General features: G+C 34.0%; 1 protein-coding gene and 1 non-coding gene across 8 annotated transcripts in view; both read right to left on the bottom strand.

Annotated features, from left to right (window-relative positions):
- Adgrl3 (adhesion G protein-coupled receptor L3) overlaps positions 1-16,943 on the bottom strand; it is a 759,373-nt gene that overhangs the window by 650,579 nt on the left and 91,851 nt on the right. The window lies entirely within an intron of this gene.
- Positions 13,067-13,139, bottom strand: Trnat-ugu (transfer RNA threonine (anticodon UGU)). Its single transcript has one exon. It is a non-coding gene; the product is annotated as a tRNA-Thr (tRNA).

Genomic DNA, 16,943 nt, shown 5'->3' with positions numbered 1-16,943 from the left:
AGCATGTTCACCACATCATTTCTTCCTGCAAATACAGAAAGATTACTTTCCCCCAGGTCTCTTGCAAAGAATGAGGTTCCAGTCAAGCACCTAAGCTTTAGATTATAAAAAAATGAGAAGACCTGGCTCTCCAAATATAGCTCCTGGTCTTCCAGCTCTCTGCAGTAAGTTTACAAGCCATATATACCATGAAGAATAACAACAGAATGGAAACATCCTAGTTCTACAAATGACCATTTGAAAAAGAAATGCCCAAGACTAATATAAAAAAGACACAAAACTTTATAGTGTTAAAACCTTTTTTGTCACTGCAACACAGTATGAATTGTCTAGGATACACTACAAATATGAATATGGGTCTAGTTTTGGTCAGAAGCATTCAGAAGCCAGGAAGGGAAACTTGGAAAACTGAAGACTTTGTTTTCCTAAAATGGAAATGTGGCACAAAGTGAAGTACCCTGGCCTAAGATCTGCATATTTTTTTTTATTATTTCTTATCAAAGGAATACTACATACCTCAGATATTAACTACTCATCTGAAATCAGAACCTAGACAAAATATACCTATTCCACTCTTTCTCACTTCTTTTAAGCATCCATACTTTAGAGGCAATACATTTATAGGGTCCACAGCATTGGCAGTGAGGTAATTCAATCCTTTTATCCCAAAGTGGGACAAGTCTTCAGGAACAGATGAAAATAAAATAAAAAATAAACTTTAAAAAAATGAAACACTAATCTTAGAGGACATGGAAAGGGTTTCTTAGAAAGTAGTAATGGTAATAAAGATGCTCATCATTTTCAGATGCTCTCTTTATTTCAAAAAATCTCAAAGGATTTTGGATTTGATCTTCAATTTCATTACACGTGTGACTGCCTGAGAAAACTAATAATTCTCATAAAATATTCTCTTTGAAGAGCAGGATATAATTGTGTGTCCCAAAGGATTGATCACTTGACTATACCCTGGAATAGCCCATGCCTTTGGCAAAACATGGAAAATCAGTATTATTCTTCACACACAGAAAACAGGCTCTGCTTTTAAGCACCCCTTATGCAAAACTATCTGTACAGTCAGAAGTTAAATCTGTGGGTATGATCTTCCAACAGCCTAATCACTGTATTAAACAAATAATTTTTCATCATTAATCATGAGTTAGTTTATTTTATATATTTTTTATTTATTAACGTTTAGCCAGGAGAAAAAAAGTGTCTACTTTTCTGCAAACTCACTTTCTGCACATGATCTCCAAAAGTGAGTAGCAAGAAAGAGTATCTGGAATGTTTTCTAGGCTTTAATAATCCCTTGATTTTTTTAAAATTCAACTAGCAGAAGAGCCTTTTACAGTATACTGCATTTACATATAATGTTGAAAGGTTAATCAGTGCATATACATTCTGCACAACATTTGTGCTATGTGCCAAGTGTCAAAAAATAATAACTTATATCCCAAAATGGGATGTTATTATTTATATTTGTAGGTGTTTTCTATCAACATATTTATATAAAAATGAGCAATATATACCTATATAATATGTATGTAACTTTCATATATATAGTTATACATATATAATATATATAATTATACATATATAATATATATAATTATACATATATAATATATATATAAAATTATACATATATTTTATATATATATAAAATTGCTTGCACGGGGGAAAAACAGATAAATTAGCATAATTCTTTCTTTCCTCAATATCCTTGGCAGCAAAGCACAAAACCCCCCACTGGTAAAAAGCTGCTCCATCTGCCATCCTATTACAAGAACAGTTCGTTTTCTTGGAAAGATGATTTATGGGACAACGAAATCCTATCTTTCATTTTTTGGGATGGAAGGCAGTGGTAGTCAGAGTTTTGTAGAGAACATCTATCTACTCTAAGTCCACTGGTAAAAAATATGTGAAAACCAATACTCTAAACAATTTTCAGCAATTTACTTCCCTTTATATTCAACCTCTTTAAAGCATGAGGTTCTTATCTGAAAACATGACTATACATGATTTATCAAGAAAACTGCTGATGTAAGGAAGAGATTTTTTCTTAGTATGATCAAATGATTATTGCTAAATAGCAACTGGGAAGTATAATGGCAGCAGTAATTGCCTTGCTGATTTTTACACAAACACATTGAGTAGATGGGATGCCAGTAACACGCCAAAGGTTACTCTGTTGCATTTTAATTTGTAAAGACTTAATGGAAGACTGGGGTGGAGGTAATAGAAAGAAAAGGTGTTTAAAGGACTTGACCCAAATCCCTATTGTACAACAGTGGCAGAGCCAAATCAGGGCACCAGATGTCCTGACCTCAGATATTGAACCATATAGCAGACTAAGCCATCTCTTAATTTACTGAATTCAAACAGATTCACTAAAAAAGTAACTGGCAGATGTGACTTTCATTCTTCCCTAACATTCTCTCCCTTTTGGAAAAAAAAAATATATCAATTAGAAACTAGCAATCTTTAAAACTTTACATTCTCCTGACCAAACTGGACAGGGAGAGATAGGGGGAAGGGAGGGGAGTTGGGAATGGGAAAGACAATAGAATAAATCGGACATAACTTTCTTATGTCCGTATATGAATACATGACCAGTGTTACTCCACATCATGTATAACCACCAGAATGGGAAGTTATACTCCATGTATGTGTGATGTCAAAATATATTCTACTTTCATGTTTAATTAAAAAGAACAAATTTTTTAAAAGTTAAAAAAAAATGTTTGAACAGACACTAGTATGGCTGTATGTATAAACGTGGCTGTATAACTAATGTGATCCTGCAATCCGTACACGTGGAAAAATAAGAATTCATACCCCATTTGAATCAAATGTATGATATGTCAAGATCATTGTAATGTTTTGAGCAACTAATAAAAAATAAAAATCAAAATAAATAGATAGCACTGCAAGATTGCAAAATATTTTCAATAAAAATTGATTATTTGGGAAAAAATGTTTGAATGGTTACCTTTTGAAATTTACTTTGGAGTCATATACTTTGAATTACTACTCTTTCAGTAAAAATTTAATTGGTGAATTTGGCAAATAAGTGTATATTATACCAAAGTATAAATAAAAGAATAAAATTAAATAGCAAAATGTTATATATTATGTGGTATTAACTTTTTTAAATAAGACTGTGAAATGCATACCCTAAAACAAATACAATCAAGTTGACTGTGCATGTTGCTTTTTTTTTCTGACTTCAGAGCCTTCTGAATGGCAACCTAATGATAAGCAGAAGGTTTCAGAGATCCATGTAAGACAAGGTACATCTTCAGAACTATTATTCTACTTGGTTTTATATATGCATTTTAATTCTTCTACTTTATGACTCATTTAATTTCTCATTTTAATAGCCCCCACTTTTAATTAAAATACTAGCTTTGCAGATTTATTTTTATAATTGATTTATGCCTCACTAATGTTTTTTTTTTTAATTTTATTATGAATTTCTGATGCAGCTATAGTGTCAGGTTGAATTAACACACTAGCAGCAGACTGGAGTGAACAAATAGATAAGCACAGTTAAATGTTCCCTAGGAGATCTTCACTGCACCAAAATATGGATACAAAACTTTCCTGTCATTTCAACTGAAACCTAACGGGGTATAAAAACAATAACCCACAATTAACCTGGGGAGCACTTTAGTACCTCCCTCTTTTCACCCTTCCAGGAAAGTTCTGAAGTAATTTCATCAACACGTCTACCTTAAGAGCAGTGTTAGGGTAAGAAACTCTTCTCATCTTCCTAGGTAACTGTTCCCCCCCAAAAGAGAGGACAAATTACTAAGAAGTGAGCTTTCATTGAGTCATGGCAAAACTGGGTGCAATTAATTTGTGAAAGTCACTGTTCCAATGGGGAGCTCTCCTCTGGGACCTTCTCAAGGTCCCAGATGCCCATACACAACTTTTTCTTCCAAAGAGTCAAATCACTGGAACAACTTTTTCTCTTGTTCTCTGGCAGATCTGATTCTCCAGTTTCTTCTTCTATGGGTGAGATAAAATACTTCTGGGCTATGTGGTTGAAAATTCCACTTCTTTGGCTAACCTACATTTTCTAAATGAGTCCTGACAATTCTAAAAATGACAGTTTAATCTTAATTTCCCAGTTGGTTCAGAAATGAGAAGGGAAAAAAGGTAGGTTTATTATACACTATAGAATCTCCAACCAATGGGACAAAAACTAAAATTGTTAAAGACTATGGGAATCACTCTTCGTGCAGTGTGCTACATACTTTAACCACACTTTAAATTGTTTTATTTTTCCCCTCTTACAAATACACTGCATTTGTACATAGCATATGTCTCTTTTTATCCATATGGTTTTCATACTTTTAGAAACATCCATACTATTTGCATACTTTCCTACCTAGTTCATGTTCATTAATTGATATTTGCAATTCATGAACATACTTGTCATGGAATAACATATTAAGAATAATTTTCTTTTAAAATAAAAGCCAATAACTTTACAATAGCAAAAGATCATAAATAACAAATAATTTTATGAAAAGCAATCTTTAAAGACCTTTGGTTTAAATTCTATCTGTATGATTCATTTAATATGTGACTTTGTCAGGGTACATAAAATCACTAATCCCTACTTTTCCAATCTGTACAATACAATAATGATAAAAGTACATTAAAATTTCAGGGTGGAATAGTGTTTTACAATGGTCAAGCAACTAATAAATGAATAAAGATATTTTAGATGTTATAATCAGGCAGTAACCATTTTAATTTTATAGTGACTTTCAAAGGTATATCACAGGGCTTATAGTAGTAGAAAAATAAACTGTAAAATTGTGGTCTTTAACTGGTCTTTAACTTTAATTCTCATAGTGACCACTAATTATTTTACATTGGGCAAATCACCTATTGATTATGAACATCAGTTCTAGCATCTAGAAAATATTACACTAAAATCCCACAGAATTTTTGCACACAGGGATTCAATAATAGATACAAAGTGATATGCACAGAGTAAGCAGTCAACAAACATTTTTCCTCTCCATTTCTTCCCCTGAGCAAAGGAATGAGTACATTTTATTTAGCCTTAGAGCAAGATATTGCCAATGGTAGTTATAGCCATTGGGATTCAAATGCTATAAAGACAAAATTTATTTACTTTATAAAACAAAGTTCTAGAAAGTGGTTACACAAGTAATGAGCAGAGAAAATGACTGAAAGGGGGAATCTGTGAATTTTTGAGGATGAGAAAAATGTTTTACATCTGATTTGTGTGTTGGCTACACAGTTGTAATTGTCAAGAACTAATTAAGAGAACACTTTATTATTGGTGCATATTAATTTTTATTAATAGTATCTCAATTTTAAAAAATGAGGCCTAATACTAGACTTACAAAATCAAAGGCTTTCCAGAAAGAAATTACACATTTTTTCTATGAATCATTTTTATTAATTATAGAAGAAAATAATAATTTGAATTAATTACCAATTTTATAAAACTAGGAGAGTTCACATGGAAATACAGATGCCCTAGTTCATTTTAAAACTCAAAATATCTAGAAACTGTAAACCTACATTTTCTTGAGGCAACAATCACTGAAGCTGAATGAAAGCAAGTCCTTTTAAAAGAGATTGCCCCCAAAGCTAGGTGCACTGGCTCATGTTCTCAATTCCAGAGACTCCAGAAGCTGAGGAGGCTGAGGCAGGAAGATCCCAACTTGGAGGTCAGTCTCAGCAATTTAGTGAGAACTTCAGTAACTTAGTGAGAACATATCCAAATTCTTAAAATAAAGGAATGGGGATCTAGCTCAACAGTAAAGCACCTCTTGGTTCAATCTCTGGTACCAAAATAAAGAGAGAAAAAAGAGAGATTACCCCACATCTGACCAACTCTAGTGTTTCTCACATCAACTATGCCTACTTTATGTAAAACACAAGCCTCACTGATTTTACAATCCATTCTACAACACCATATGCAATACAATTGGTTTCATACTTTAAATATGAATTCCTTTTGGAAGAGCACAAGAAGTCACATTTGCTCTGCAAGGATACAATACCGTATTCTAATATTCGTGTCCTATTACTTTGAAACCTAGATCTAGTCTAAAAGTTTCTTTTTCAGGATAGACATTCACAATTTAATTATTATAATAGGGGATTCTATTTATTATACACTTGACATAAAATATATTTTTTAAAATATCAGCCAAATCTGCTGTTTCATAGAATTAAGTGCTTCAAATTATTCCAGAAAAAAAGGTTTACACAAATCAGGAAGCTTGTGATGGACAACAAAATATGAGTTGTTTGATTTTGAGTAATACTATCCCTTTTTTTAAGAGTAATGCAATCTTCTCTGCCAATTTGAAGTCATAAACATGATCTAGGACTCCACTCTTTCTGCCTATCTCAAAGAGTAGTATCTAAAGACAAAGAATTTTAAGGCAGCACCAGCACTGAACTTTCTAAATTGATTGACTTTCAGGACTGTCAGAATCACTTCAAGTGATTCTTATCTTAAGATGGAATGAACTTTCTTATCAAAGGTCCATGATGCTCTGGGACTTTAGTAAGCATTCACTATATTAGTCACACTCATTCATGAGATTTAAATCAATGAGAGGACATCCGACAGAAGTTTTACCCATCAAAGCCCTTAGGAGCTTGTTAAAACAGATGAAATCAGAACCAAGGATGTATGTTATTACAAGGAAACCACAACTGTATGTTGGTATGCACACATACACGTGTGCACACATGCACACACACACTCACAATTTCTCCTAAAATGAAAATGATAGCAAACATAAGCACAGGAAAAAAATGATCAGTATGCAAAATCTGAAAACCACGCACCCTCTGTTGAAGTGTGACAATGCACAAAGTACAAAACTCTCATTTTTAAGGGTTTCCTCATTACTGGTTGCAATTCAAGAGCTTGTTTGTTAATAGCATAACCCAAAGGTGGGGTCCTGGGAAAACAGAGTATAGAACCACTTACTCAATAATATAAACAAACAAGCTGGAAGCCTCATGAGCTGAAGCACATGGAGAGAATTTCATCTGAAACAGTACAGTGGGTATTCCCATGAGAACTGCACAACTATTGGATTAAAATCAAATGCTATTTCACTACAAAATGTGAAACAAAGATTCAATCAATTACCTGAAGGGAAATCCAATCAACACAATGAAGTCTTTACCTATATGAATGCAGCAGAAGAGCAAAGTAGGAGGGCTGCCACACAAACATTTTACAATTATCAGCAGCAGCTACACAAACAACATTGTATCACTCGTTTACCTGGGGTGTCTATCACATCTGTGCACAGCAGTTACAGCTGCTACCCACATCAGACAATGAACATGTTCACATTCTTGAAAAAATCAAGGTGTATATTAAGTCTCCCAATACCAAACACGGTGCTTTGTAAAAGGTGCAGAAATGTGGGGTCGTATGCAAATGGATGTCTTTAAATTGTGATTTGTGCAAGATTTAGTATATCTTTATTTTCCTATCAAATCCATGTTCTATTAAAATGAAAGAATCCAACTATATGTGTCTGTAGAATGATTCATATAATTCCTAAAGTGTTTAAGAGCACAATCTCTTTAAAACCTGGAAAAAGTTGTACTTAAATCAAAAAAGCCCACCTTTCAAATACATAATGATGCCACCCCAAATGTAAAATGTATAAATATCTACAAATTAATGTTTAGTTAGAATTGTAAGACTCTAAACAATTACTCAAAGAAAATGATTATAATAATATAATATATATTTTCCATTAATAGTTTCTGTCTCCCCTACTTTGAGATAGAAATCACAGAAAGACTATTTAATATTAAATTTAAAGACTATTTAATATTAATAAAAGGGAAAAACAGATTGAGTAAACCATGTTTATCAGTATCAATTTAAAACTGTCAACACATAACATTTTCATTGCATAGGGCACCATTCTAAGCACTTGACATGAACCATTATTGATCTGTACAACAGTAGAAGTAAAAGACTATTACTATTCCAATTTACATATGAGAAAACTGTGTCAGAAGATGAAGCAATCTTCCCCTCTGCCAAGAACACACAGACACTAGGCTTTCAAAGTGGGCAATATTTTCTATGCTCTGGAAGTATAAACACTATCATTGAGAACTCAAGTTGCTCTTACAAGAAACAAATTCCATGAACAAGAGCTCCAAGTAGGGAAAGTCACACTGATTGACATATGAATCAATTCACTAATGTTTTGGGGATGCCAATGAGTTGTTTATTTAATAGTATACTATTATCTTGTAGGATTAGGTTTCATTTCTTGAAGAGTCAATATACATTTTCAACCAACTTTGATTTTTGAAATGACACGTTTCCATATAGTTTTTGGAAAAATAATTAAGACTTAATTGCTTACCCATTACTAATTATAAGGACAATTCCAGTGAGAAGTTTTGGAATGTTTCAGTAACATCCTCATCATTGGAACAAGTGTAAAGTTTTCCACTATAAGGACTTTTAAAAGATGGTCTTATTGGATTAACTGCAATAACTTTGGTAATTTGGTTTGTATATTTCAATCCAAAATGAATAACCAGTCAGAATTCTGAATCAGTTCATTATTAATTGTTAATATGTATGATAATATATGTTGGCAATAGTAGAACCTGAATTAGTCAAAACTATACAAAAACCCAGTCTAAGAAAAACTAAAGAAAATGGAAAGAGAAAACTGAAAGGTTTTAAAGGAGACAATGCTCAGTTCCACAAATGGATCAACTTTAGTAAAAAAATTCCCAATACCTAGTTTTCAGATTAAAATATGAAGACTAGATGGATTTTCAACCATTCATTTCAAGTCGTCACCAGAAGCCTTTACTTCTCCACCACTAGCTTTGTTCAAATTTTCCCTCTCCAAATTCATGGTCAATGACGTATTATTTATCTTACCCACCACTAGTCTGTCCCTGTTCATCACACTCTCTATGATGTCCTCCATCCCTCTGTTAATAAAATCCCAGTTCACCTGCTCTGAGAAATAAAGATTCATCCAATCTGGCCTCAAGCACAATCTTAAACCAACTTTTCCTTCTCATTTCACATTTAATAACATGTACTTCTGATTCTCATCTATCTTAGGGAAAACCTAAGACTGGGGATTATGATATTATCTTGACACTATAATCTAGTAGTCAAGTAGCCAATTACTCTCAGTATTTAAGTTTAATAGATACCTTCAAGCTAATTTCTAGGCATTTATTTATTGCCTTTGTCAATTCTAATCTGTAAGTTTCTGAAGGTCAAATTTTGGGTGTTGATTCATTTTTGAAGAAAAAAATGCTTTTAGCAACAAGCACTAAATAAATTCATCACACAAATATGTACTAATATATTCATAAATTATTTTTTAATTTTACATTTTTTATTGTTTTTGAAATTTAAATAGTTTTTACTGTTAACTTTTTTTCAGATTTGTTCTCATCAACAGACAAGTGGAGAGTTGTTCTGCCTCCTAATATTCAAAGAAATCTTTGTTATCAATATTGTTTATTTGGGTACTTCACCACTAGGGGAATAAAAAGAAACAAAGCGCCAAAAAGAGATATCTGCTGGCCCTTTTGGGGGGGAAGATAAATTTTTTTACACCAGTTAAGATGGTTATAAGTGTATTTAAAATATTGACACAAGATTGGCAGCTGCTCACATTCTGCCTGAAAGGTTTACTACTGGCAGGAACTCCCAGCAGCTGCTTGTTTGAAACGTGAGAAAACATTTGGACAGTTAGGATAGCCTGATTTTCCCCTTAAAATCTGTTTGGCAAAACTTCCTGGCAGTTAATATGATCCTGTGAAAAAGCTTTTTAAAAAGTGCTCATCTCCCTTCAAAAAACTTGTTTTGCCAGTGTAGACAGTGTTTTCAAAGGCAATATTTTAAACTCACAATCTTCTTATTGCCGGCTAATAGTTTTTCTTCAGTTAGCCAAAACAAATGGAAAATATGTTACAAAGTCGTTTTATATATTTTTAATGAAAAAAAAAAATGGTGATTCATGAAGTGAAATATTTTTAAGAGGTGACCAGTAAATGATCAGAAAGCTAATTTTTTTTTTCACTTCACACAAAACTGAGGTTAGGATGCAGACAGTGATCTGGAGCTTTATCAATGAGTTCAAAATCTTTATTAAGAAATCACTTTAATTATGAGAACTCATTCACAAGCATTAGGGCAAATCTGTAGGAGTAGCTCAAATACCAGCATGAGATTTCTCTTCCATCCATGCACTCTGTAAAATAACCATGGCCCAGGGAGATGCAATTTGTGTACTCAACTTTTATAATAATTTTCTGAGCATTTCATTTCTTTGATGGGTGTTCCTCTCCTACTTTAACAGCTTTCCTCTCATTCACTTTCAAGTATGTCCTGGCCTCTGCAGTGCTACCCTTTATCTAAGGCAGAGCTATCTAAAGGACATTGATTTATGATGGCTATGTAATTTACACACTATGCAATTTTCCCATATGATTTATTCAAACAATAGATTGTACATTAAGCCTGGCATTCATTAGGCTGGCCCATTCCAATTTCATATTAATCCTGTATCAGATTTGTTTGGAAGATTTATGCATTTAGAGTATGTATAGTTGTTCAGAGGATTTTAAAGTATTTGCAAAATCCAAGTAACCCTTTAAATACATTTGTATTGAAATACTGGATAAAGGCCATGACACCAGTAACCTGGGATTATGTGAAGAGAGAACACCGGCAACATGTAGGTAACTCAATGGATGTGAATGTTAAGAAGTTGTTTAAATTTCAGTGAAGTTCTGTATTTCAATAAAATATCAGAAAACTGGTAATAATCCATTGATAATAATTCCAAGTTGAATATATTCATAAAACTATAAAATATCCTCTCTTCAGTATGCTACTATTGCCTGTCAAAAAAAAGTAAACTGGATTCTTATACTTGATGATAAGTAAGATCATAAGGGAAAACTTGAAAGGTAATAACACCAATAATAGTAATGGTTGATTCACCCACATTCTTCTATAAAAACATTTTAGTAGTTCTAAAAAAGAAGTCATACAGTGACTTCTATTTTAGAAGAATAGTCATTCTACTATAAAAAGTTTTCTGGGTAATCATTATATATATAAATATATATAAGTATATATTTTATAATTTTTAGTTGTAGTTGGACACAATACCTTTATTTATTTTTTATGTGGTGCTGAGGATTGAATACAGGGCCTCGCACGTGCTAGATAAGCGCTCTGCCACTGAGCTACAACTTCAGACCTCTTGGTAATCTTGTTTTCTTTTTAATATTTACTTTTTTTAGTTTTAGATGAACACAATATCTTTATTTTTATTTTTATGTGGTGCTGAGGATCGAACCCAGTGCCTCATGCATGGCCAGGAGAGCGTGCTACCACTTGAGCCACATCCCCAGCCCCCTCTTGGTAATCTTTTAAGAATGTATCCCCACTTTTTGAGTTTGCCAATTAACTGTGAACTGTTATTATGCTTTTTCCAATAATTGAAAAACCTTACAGCATTACTCTTTAAGAAGATTTTCTTAGATCCTTACCACCAGCCCTCCAATGCATTTTTTTAAGTTGTCATCTCATCTGACATAAGTATTTTTTGTTTTTTAAATAATGAAAACTGAATTTTAATTCATATAAAGTTCCTTATTGACTCAAGTTGATACTGACTCTGAAAGTAAAACAGATCTTTCCAAAGATGTAATGCTCAGAAGGTGGCAACACTGTGCATAGACAGATGTCGCTAATTCCATATGTGACTTAAAAGCAAATTGCCAGAAAACTGATCATCTGAGTCAGCACATTTCATTTCCTTCTCTTTTAGAATAAGAAGGAAATTAAGTGAGGACACTGACAAAAAACAGGGGCCTTCAATTAAGATATTAGTAAAGAATAACGTGATCAAGAATGTAAAATGAAAACCTGGGATTATACATAGGAATTTTATAAAAGCACATCTGGTACAGTCTCACTAAAATGCTGTATATATATCTATGTCTATGCTTTTATTATAATATATGAAACACTACTTCAATGTTCTGAAGAGTGATATTCGATTGTCTGACAAAACTGACACATCACAGAAAAATAGGAAAGCCTGGGGCAGAAAAATGGAGAAGACAAGTAAAAAATTAAGATAATTACTCTCTAATTTAATCACATATATTTCACATATTTAAAAGCTATTTAAATATTTGATTCTGTGCTTATTACCTTGAATGTATAACAGTAGAATTGTGATACCTGTGTGTACTAAAGTTGTATCAAAATTTGTAATTATTCAAATGGTTACAGGTTTTGATTTCTCAGTCCTAAACTGCAAAACTAAAAGCCAATATTTGATTAAGTTGTGGGAACCTCTAATAAATCACTTGAAGTTGTTTATTTGAAGTGGAACCCTTTATAACCTTCACTGTTATTAAAACATATCAATCTAATCAATTTAATTTTCAACAAAGATGCTGCTTTTCCCTACCTGTCAAAATGTACAATGGGACTTCAACTGAATATAAGTAATTAATTTTTAACTACAGAAGTAAAGAACAGAGCTATTTAAGGATCTAATTTTTATTATTATTTTTAATGTAGAAATGGTTGTCCTGATGGTTATTATTTGGCTGAATGAATTGAAGTGAGGCTCCCTGGGCAGCTGCTGACATAATGACTGATTGTGTGCAGAGCAGAGAATGTGAATGATAAATTTTGAAAGGCTCTGGAATTTGTGCATAACAAAAGTAGCTACAGTTTCTAAAATCTAACCATTTGTTCTCAGCAACAAAAGAAGACTCAAAGGCTTTTGTTTAATGAAATGATTCAAAAACAGGATACAGAGGAATTAAGGGTTATCTCTACAAGCACAATTGAGCAAGCAGCTTGTGTGCCCAAGTAGGAGGATCACAAATGCAGGCTGGTTAACATGGTATAAATGGAATTAATCTGATTCTATTCCTCTTAATATTACAATGATATTCTCATGACAGTAATATCTTCATTCATTTTCTTTTAATTTTGTTTTTTTTTTTTTGGTGGTGCTGGGGATTGAACCCAGGGCCTTGTGCATACAAGGCAAGCACTCTACCAACTGAGCTACAACCCCAGCCCCCTTCATTCATTTTCAAAAAACAAGCATATAAAAAGAACATCTTAAATAACTCCTGCATGGGCAGGTTAGTGGTTACTTTTTAAATATTCAATAATTAAAGCATATACTCAAATTCGCAAAAACAAACAAACAAAAAAAAAAACCTTATCACAAAGCATTTTAAAAAATGAAAGTAACTAAACTACCTGGCTGTAACATAAACTACTTGTGTAATGTTGAGGAAGTGGTTCTTCTGATACCCCAGTTTCCTTATGCATGAGAGGACTATTTAAAGGATTTTATAAGAATCTGCATGTGAAACACACCACAGAAGGCAGAGAAATACAAGTTTCTCTAACACAGGCCAGTGGTAATAACAGTAGTAGAAGTACTAATAACCCTTCCAAAGGAAACCTTAATCAAATTTCACATTAGGAATGAGAGAGAGAGAATATGACTATGGTAATCAAAAAGTGGGAATTTAAGGAGTTCTGTCTAAAAAAAAAAGCCCTCCTGTCCCCAACACCCACTCCCCCCCACACACACATTATACTTCAATTAAAGGGCCACACTCAATTAAAAAACAAAACGCAGCCAGGTGCAGTGGAGCATGCCTTAATACCAGCAGCTCAGGAGGCTGAGGCAGGAGGATCCGGAGTTCAAAGCCAGCCTCAGCAAAAGCAAGGCGCCAAGCAACTGGGGGACGTAGCTCAGTAGTTGAGTGTCCCTGAGTTTGATGAGGGGGGGGAGCAGTGGGAGGGAGACCTTCTGTGTAGGATAAGAACAATAGAAATTCAAGATAAAAACTTAAAATGAGGCAAAATGTATCATTACCTCTTTTCATCAATTTTTTTTTTTTTTTTTTTTTTTTTTTTTTTGCTGTGACTAAAAGATCTCACCAGAACAATTGTAGAGGAGGAAAAGTTTATTTGAGGGCTCAAGGTTTCAGAGGTCTTAGTCCTCTGGCCCATTCCTCAGGGCTGGAGGCTAGGTTGCACATCATGGCAGAAGAGGGTGTCAGAGGAAAGAAGCTCACATTACAGTGACCAGGAGACAGAGAGACTCCACTCCCAAATACAAATATATACTTAAAGCCACGCCCCAATTCCCACCTCCGCCAGCCACACCCTACCACTTCAGTTATCACTCAGTTAATCCCTATTAGGGGATTAAATCACTGGTTGCCTTAAGACTCTTACAACCCAATCACTTCACCTCTGAACCTTCTTGGATTGTCTCACACATGAGCTTTTGAGGACACCTCACATCCAAACCATAACATCACCATTAGTAAATTAGAAAATAATTTTTAGCATTTTTATTTTCCCTACAGATTTTCAAAGTGTGTACAGTAGTGCACCCTTATTTGAGGGAGATTCATTCCAAACCTCTGAATGATCGCCTCCTGAAACTGCAAATAATACCAAATACTACATATGCACTATGATTTTTCCCATACATTCATGAAAAAGCTTTATCAAATTGGTATAGTAAGAGATTAACAACTAAGAATAAAATAGAATAGTTATAATAATCTGTTGTAATAAAAGTTATGAAAAAGCAGTCTCGTCTCTTTCTTTCTGTGATGATGTGGGAAGAGAGAATGCCTGTGTGGTGACAGGAAGTGGGGGGAATACATGGGCATTGTGAGCAGTTGGGCTAGTATTGACACAACCTCAAGAGAAAGATGGGATGCTGAGCCACCTGGGTCAGAAATGCATGAAGATGTAGAAGACTAATATAAGAAGCACAGAACGTCAATGGCTAGGAACCATCAATGTTGGGGATTCTCAAAGATTTTTGCCAAAAGCTTTTGGAAGAGCATATAATCAGAAGTGCCCTTTTGCTTCCTCCAAATGTAGATAAAGAGGCTGTCATTCTGTTAGGTAGATAGACAGCCATGAGCATGTGGGCAGGGAGAGAGCAATAAAGAGAAGTAACTAAACATGAAAGACAGTCCATAAGTGACAGGACAAGGGATAACAAAATAAACAATGAATGAACTTTATTAAAGCAGACAAGCATTAGTAAAATAGGAATTATTATTTTCAAACTGTCCCAGCCATAAACCCCTTAGGGAACTATTGTTTCAAGACCATGTCATGCCTATATGTTATGCACAATCATTATAGCCCTTTTCTATGACCTGGTCATCAAGGAAGCCAAGTCACAGCCATCCCTTGTGACCAGACCCTCATGAACAAAATGTGTTGAGGGCTATTCAAAGGATAATAAACCACTTAAAGGGTAAGAGAAACTAATGCAAGAACAAGAGTACTCAAAGCCCTTCAAAAACCTGTTTTATAAGAGCTACACCATTCTCTCCACAGAGGGACCATACAGTGTCTGTACTTGTGCTTATCTTGCAAATAAATCACCGTGTCTAATAAACGCCTGTGTGTTACTCTATGACTTCTACTTGAAATCCTTCCTGCAAAATGACAAGAACAGGACATATTGCAGAGACACACACACACAAACACACACAGCCGCTCCTCCACACAATCACTTAGGTTCTCCAGGTGAGCCTTATCTGCAACAATCTTTCCATGATCCTACAGGTAACTTTAATGCTGCACTCCCACAACTGTGTCCTTTAATGTCTCTACAATTCAAAACACTTCAGCTCATTTCAGTAATGTTCAAAATGGCTTCATTTCAGCTTCTTCTTCTTCATATTCTTCTTCCTTTATAGATTGCTCAAGTAAATCCTTCCTATTTCTCATTTAACCCTTAATACCCTTTAATATACCATTCTCCTTCTTCACCAAAAAAAAAAAAAAAAATCTTTTGCCATCCACTTGTCTTGCTGCATGAATGATTATCCTAACTTCTCTATGGATCCCCAGGAGGCCTTTAAAATCATTCATAATTTCATAAGTTCTTCCACCAGGAATGTACAGTTTCTGGTTTTAATTTATCCAATGAAGTTTTGTTGAATATTATTGCGTCAGCAATAGCGAATGTTTTCCAGTGCCACGTTATGTCCAGATGGGGTCTATATCAATTGCTAATTAAATGTGATCAAATACCAGGTGAGTATAGGTGGCAGTGACAAACTTAAGAATGCCCTCCCTGATCAAGGGGCTGAAACAATGTGATTGTATTTGAAGGTAGAAATATACCCTCCATTTTTTCATTTTCATAGCAAAAACTTGGGATAACTTTTCTATTTTTAAGAGAAATTTAAATTCCAACTCTTTCTTTTCCAAATATTTTCAACTTTTTGGGTGAAGCATTAGCAGAACCATTATGTAAACGAGTTGACTGCTGCTACCATGCTCTGTGATTCTGTGTCCAGAACATGAGTAAATAATTATTTGTGTGTTTGAGAGTATAGTACATCCACTCCACCTGCTTGTATCACATGCCCTGCAGTCTGCCATGTTCTACCTGACCTAAACATTCCTCTGTTTTAGGTCCTAGTACCTCCTTTGCCTTTTCATGATATAGATTATTGGGCATCTTCTTTCAGAAAAGCTGTTTCATTGCAGCTGATACTTGCTTTAGATGGTATGTTTCTTCCTCAACATAATTTTTCATTTCTATCCGAAAGACATTAGCAGGTTCTTCATCAATAGGCTTAATCTCAACAGTAATTTTTATATTTTCCAATCCAAACCTGTTCCTTAATATGTGCAACCAATCTGTTCTTGCAGTGACTGGCGTGGTGTCACTCATTTCAGGGGATCCCTTGCTAAAGTCCTCACACAAGCTCAATGTTCTCTGGTACAATTCATTGCCATCAATCAGAACACATCTTCTGTTCAAGTCTACACCCACAAATTTAATGTCTTTTCCACTTAACTAAGCATTTAC

The sequence above is a fragment of the Marmota flaviventris genome, chromosome 7 (assembly GCF_047511675.1).
Source record: "Marmota flaviventris isolate mMarFla1 chromosome 7, mMarFla1.hap1, whole genome shotgun sequence".
Classification (NCBI taxonomy): domain Eukaryota; kingdom Metazoa; phylum Chordata; class Mammalia; order Rodentia; family Sciuridae; genus Marmota; species Marmota flaviventris.
The sequence above is the reverse complement of the archived record's forward strand: the minus strand, read 5'-3'. Positions and strand labels throughout refer to the sequence as shown.